Source organism: Chinchilla lanigera, unplaced genomic scaffold, assembly GCF_000276665.1.
Source record: "Chinchilla lanigera isolate Chin_1 unplaced genomic scaffold, ChiLan1.0 scaffold00035, whole genome shotgun sequence".
Lineage (NCBI taxonomy): Eukaryota > Metazoa > Chordata > Mammalia > Rodentia > Chinchillidae > Chinchilla > Chinchilla lanigera.
This window is the reverse complement of record NW_004955436.1, coordinates 16,888,957-16,895,057: the sequence shown is the minus strand read 5'-3', so window position 1 is coordinate 16,895,057 and position 6,101 is coordinate 16,888,957.

Genomic DNA, 6,101 nt, shown 5'->3' with positions numbered 1-6,101 from the left:
CAACCATATCACAAAAGTATAGTCTGTAGAAAATACTGAGAACATATCAAAGACCTCCCTCATGTCCTAGAGAATGCATACAAATCCTAGAATACTGGGTTGAGAACCACTGACATAGAATTTGAGAGGAACTGTTTAGTATTATCTGGAAATGAACAGAAAAAAGAGATTCTACTGAAGAAACAATATTCCTTAAATGACAGAGAGAAGCACAGAGCTCCTTTTCAAGTCTTTGGGGAGCCTCGGGCCTCCAGGGAGATCGCGTCAACAAGCCCTGATCTGATGTTTTCTTCTGAGGGACTTGCAAAGCTGCTTTTGCTAAAATAATAATAATAGCAACAATAGCAACATTAATAATAACACTTCAGTTGGGTCTGCAGGTGCCCCATGGGTTATTAAAAGCAGAACAAACCTCAGTCGTCATTCTGTAGCTCTCTCTTTTATTGCCTTCAAACTTTGGTTCAGCTCCTTGCTCAGCTCTGCATGGAAGCATGTTAATCAGTTAGCAGTCATGTTAAATGGCTGGCAATGCAGGCCAGGCATGGTGGCACATGCTTGCAATCTCCAGCGCTCTGAGAGGCTGAGAGTCGCAAGTTCGAGCCCAGCCTGGGGCAATTTAGTGACTTCAGACTCCCTCTGTGGAGCATCTGGATTCTCCAGCCACTGCGCTAAACCTGTGATCAGAGAGCCTTGGACCGCTCCATAAGAGCGGGGGAACCAGAGTGCCCAGCAAGTCAGGAGGCTCCTCCAGAGCTGCTGAGCCAGGGCAGAGATGATGACCCGCAAGCCGCAGCCCCCGTAAAACTTCTTTCGAGAACAAGTCAGTCTGGTCCTCTTCGTCAGACCTGTGCTCCCTTCAGTTTTTCGGAAGCCCTTTTTCTATCTTCTCTTCCCTCCTCTACAGGGACCACCCTAATCTTTGCAAGAGCCATGCCCCCTCTTCCCTCACTTTCCAGTTAAAGCTTTTTCCTGTAAATTTTTGCCGGTCACCTCCATTTTAATTTCCACCATCACTGAAGCAAGGGCCTCTGCTAACCAGTGCAGAAACCAGAACTGACACCTTCATCAACCAGATTCAGGAAGTCCGCAAAAGCTGGTCTCCCACCTCTGTCAATGGAGCAGTCTGAGCCTCTCCATCAGAGCGGTGCCCCGACCCCAGCCGCTTCAGCTGAAAATCCTCCCTATTTTCTCCTCTTTTCTAACTCTGCCTAACAAATCAGCCTATGGCTATCCTAAAAAGCTTTTCTATGATGATGTCAAGAACCTTCCCAGGCCAAATAGAGGTCCTCATCTCCTGGAACCCATCCAGTGATGGGCTGAGGTCTCCTGGAGGAGCCGGATGAAGGAAGAGAGCTGAGGTCTCTGTTTTGGTGGTAAGAGGCACGCCTGGTGGAGTCACTGCGGCCAGAAGCCACACGCTGGCATCTGCACAAGGTGCGCAGGCAGGAGGGTCCGGAGGGCCAGCCCTTGCCAGACTCCTTGCTGCTGCCAGACTAAGCAGTCTCACTATTGACACCTTCAGGGTTGTCACCAGCTGCCAAGTGCGGAGCTGATAGCCTCGGGGCTCTCGAGGACACAGTCTGGATCTCAGAATGGGAGCTGGAGGACAGCCGCTGACAGTGTCAGCACTTCCCAGAATTCCTCTGAAGCACACAGTGGGAGAAGGGAGATACTCACCTTGCAGCTGACATCAGCACACAGCTCCTCTCTGGAAATGCAGAAGAAAAGCATGGCCGAGCCCATCTGTGGTAAATCACCTGGCTTCCTGGTAACAAGAGAGAGCAGATGGCACAGCAAATGCAAAAGGAAAGCATTCCTTGGGGGGGCCTGGGAATAGGGGAGTACACAGAGGGGGCCCAGAGGTTCAGAAGGAGGAGGAGCACCCAGAGCACAGCGGGAAAGAGCACCAGGGTCCCCAGAAGGCTTGCCCTCTGCCCCAGGGCTGTGGAATCCTGATTGAAGCCGCCCCCTGGCTGTGCCCATTTCCTGGCCTGATAAATGTGCATGGTGATGCCACCAGAGGGGCTGAAGATCTCTAACAGAAGAGGCGAGGACCTCAAATCAGCCTGTTGAGTAGGTTCTTGACCCTCATCATAGAAAAAGAATTTCAGAGTGGGGCGCGCTGGTGCATACCTGTAATCCCAGCACTCTGGGAAGCTGAGGCAAGAGGATTGTGAGTTCAAGCCCAGCCATGGCAATTTAGGAACCTAATGTAAGATAAAGGAATAGGTTGAGAGAACTTCAGATAGAAAAGAGAAGGGCAGGGAGAAAGAGGGCAGTGGGGCATGGTGGCACATGCTTAGGAGGCTGAGGCAGGAGAATTGCTGCCAGTCTGAGCCCAGCCTGGGCTACACAGCAAGACCCTGTCTCGAAAAACAAACAAAAAAAGAGGGCAAAATCAAAAATAAACGAACAGAAAAACCCCACACATACACAAAAGACATGTTCTTTTCCTACTCTTTACTTGTTTTTGTATATAAGGTAAATTTTTTTTCTAATTTAAAAAATAATGAATGGAGAACTTTTGGGAAAAGTAGAGAATTACAAAAAAGAAAATTGAAATTGTACATAATCTTTTTAAAAATCCATTTTAGGAAAACCAAAAAGAAAGAATAAAAAGCGTGTGTAATGTGAGGCAACTGGGCATTAGCAGGCCTGTCATTTACCAAGTATACTAAGAAACAAAGATGACAGTATATATAGCACAGTGGTCATCATTTGTTAGGTCTCATGCCTTAAGCGACCCCACAAAGCACAGCGACACTCTAAGGTCACACACTGTGAATTTTGTCTTGACACCTAGCCACCTGCTGGCTAGCTCCAAAACAATGTACACAGCAGTCCCGGCTGTTGCAGCTTACAGTATCAGGAAAGGAAAGGACAAGTGCTCTAAAGTCCATCCTGCCTTGGGCTGGAACCTGGTTTAGATTAAGAGTTTATCTTTTGTAAGTTTCTTACAACATTAAAGCCGCTGAGGAAACATTGACCGTCTAAGAAGGAGCAGAGGACATTTTGCAGGTCCAAGTTAACTTGTAAGTAAAATGCTTATAAGCATCATAATTATCCTGATTCCCTGAGCCCCAGAGTAACTTTTGTGAGCATAAAAATGTGTCCAAACTCACACTTGGGGCAGATGCGTTCTTGGCACAGCCCGTCTACTTCCTGGAAGATGTAACTTCTCTCAGCTTTACAATAACTTCTACCTGCACCTCTGCCTGGCCCCTACGCATCTTCACTGAATTCTTTCTTCAAGGGCACAAAATCCAAGGACCAGGAAATGAGAGACCAGGTCATCCCTGCATTGGGATGTGGCTTCCCTGTGATATTATGACTGCAGTAGTATGCAGGCAACTATATTAACATTATATGTTAAGACAACCCAACATAATACCTCTTTTCCTCGATATTTGGAAAAAACTAAGATATTTGTGGATCTCTACCAGTTTTATACACTATGCCTGCCACCCCGATCCAAAAGGCAGCCCTAGACAACTTAGAGACACAGAATAATATGCTGTAAAAGTAGACAGAAATTAAATTAAATATTTATATTAATGTGAGACAGATTAAGTGCATTAGAATAGCAGCAACTGGATGCAATTGTCATGGGAATTTTGTAAGTCAAGAGGGAGCTTTTCGTTTTTTTGGTGGTGCTGTGGATCAAACCCAGGAGTGCTCTACCGCTGAGCTACATCCCCAGCCCTTTTTAGCTTTTCTTTTGAGTCAGGGTCTTGCTCAGTCACCCAGGTGGATGTGAACTTGTTGTCCCCCACTGGCCTCCCTCAGTGCTGGGACTCCTGTACACCATGGTGCCTGGTTTAGAGAGCTGGTTTTTGAGGAGCTGACAGGTGCTGTTTAATGTTTACCGTATGTTCCACGCTGGCCCATGGGACATTTCTGTCTCTCATGAAAGTCCCAGAACATACTCTCGGCTTTACAAAGTACTTTTATTACCTAAATTCTGTAGATGAGGATAAGAAGCACAGAGACTTCAACAATTTGCATCAGAGTTCTTAACCATCACATTAAACTGAGGAGAACTCCCTACACTCTTGTAGTGATGAGAATGAAAAGAGAGCATTCCTTCACTCATTTGTGTGGTCATTACGTTTTTGTTTCTTTTTAAAAATTTTTATTGGTAGGTGTTTGCAGTACATAATGCTTGCATTCCTTGTGAGCAGTTGGTCCATGGGCACAACACATCTTAGTCCTTTTTTCATTCCCTTTCCTCCCCTCTCACACCCCCATCTCTTGATCCCCTTCCCATTTGAGAGAGATCTGTCTCCCTACATCCTACTATCTATCTTGTGTTTTGCTCTTTATTCATAATTTTGGTTTCACATATAAGAGAAACCATAGTATATTTAAGCTTGTGTGTCTCATTTATTTCATTTATCGTTATAATCTCAAGCTGCATCCATTTTCCTCAATCTTTATGGCAGAGTAGTGCTCCATTGTGTGTAAGTACCACATTTTCTTTATACATTCATCTGTTCATGGACATATAGGCTGCTTCCAAGATTTAGCTATTATGAATTGTGTTGCTGTAAGGTGGGAATGTGTGTATCACTGCAATATGCTGTCTGTACGTCAAAACATATTTACACAGCCTCTACTTTGTGTACAACATGTAGCTGAGCTCAGTTACAGGGGCATATCCTGCACATGGCTTACTTTCTAGAGGGGCATATGAAAAATAAACAAATGGCCACCAAACATAACGCTGTACACCGTGCTGGGGCGTATAGAATGCCGTCAGAGCAGCCAGGCATGGAGATGCATGCTTGCATCTATCCCAGTAACATGCTTGTTACTATCCCAGCACACAAAGGCTTGAGGCCAGCCTAGAATGCATATAAAACCCTGTCTCAAAAAAAAAGAAAAAAGCCATCAAGGCACATTTCATGGGAGCCTCGTGGAACCTGGGCATCTAAAGAAGGATTCTCCTGGAGAATTAAAATTTATGCGGTCTCAAAATGAGTTGTTAGGTCAGCCGTGGGAGGAAGGGTGTTCCAGGCACAGGCCAACAGCCTGGGTCCCGCGCCCAGAATGTAAAACCAGCCTTCAGGAAACTTCACAGAGAGAAGAAACCCCACCAGAACAGGCAACAGAGAGTGGAGAGTGCCGCTCTGGGAGGGCCCTGTGGAGTACGGGAGCAGGACGTGCTCTGGTGGGTGTGGATATCCAGATCAATCATATGGCATGGAGAGAGCTGTAAGGAAGACTACTTGCCCCCCAGCGACCTCCCCAGAGCAGGCTGAGAGCACTCCATTTTAGGCTGTTTCCTGGAGTCGCTGAGGACAGCTCTGTGGACCATCTGAGAAGGAGGCATTTGCTGCCATCTTCTCCCAGGACAATCAGAGCCCATGAGGTCACTGCAGCGGAGAGCTGAGTCTCTCCTTAGCAGGACACAGCAGTCAAAATAAAGAAGCAAGCTGTGCGGGGGTGAGTTGATGGCTCACTAGTTGGAAGAGATGCCCTGCCCCGGGGACTCATGTCTTGCTAGAGAATCTTTTCCCTCATTATGTGGAGAATTTCCCAGTTGTAAGGCGTGGCATCAAATGCCTGTAATTCCAGAACTCTGAAGGCTGAGACATGAGAATGCAAATTTCAGCCCAACCTAGGCGATTTAGTGAGACCCTGTCTCAAAACAAACAAACAAACAAAAACTTGCCTTGAGGCAGAGACTCCCGTAGCAAGATAAAAATGCCAACATGCGGAAAGTGTGTAATACACATGATAACAATCGCTGAGTTTCGGTGGAGGCCACGCCCACTGCCTTTATCGGACCTCCTTTTCCCTGGTGAATACCGGAATCCTCAGCACTGGTCAGAAGGACTTGCACTCTCTGTGAAGCTCAGCGAGGGCCGTGTTACTATCTGACCACAGAACCGCTCACATGCTCACGCCAAGAAGTGAAGCTTCCTTAAATATCTGTGTGAGATTTATTCCCTGTATTTTGTGGTCCTAACCTTCCTCAAATAATGTGTTATTTTTTCTAATATAAATTTAAAAAAATTTAGGCCGTGTAAGTACTCATTCACAGAAGAAGTAAGATGGGGATATAAAATGAAACTTTCACTTCAAGTTTTCGGAACTCA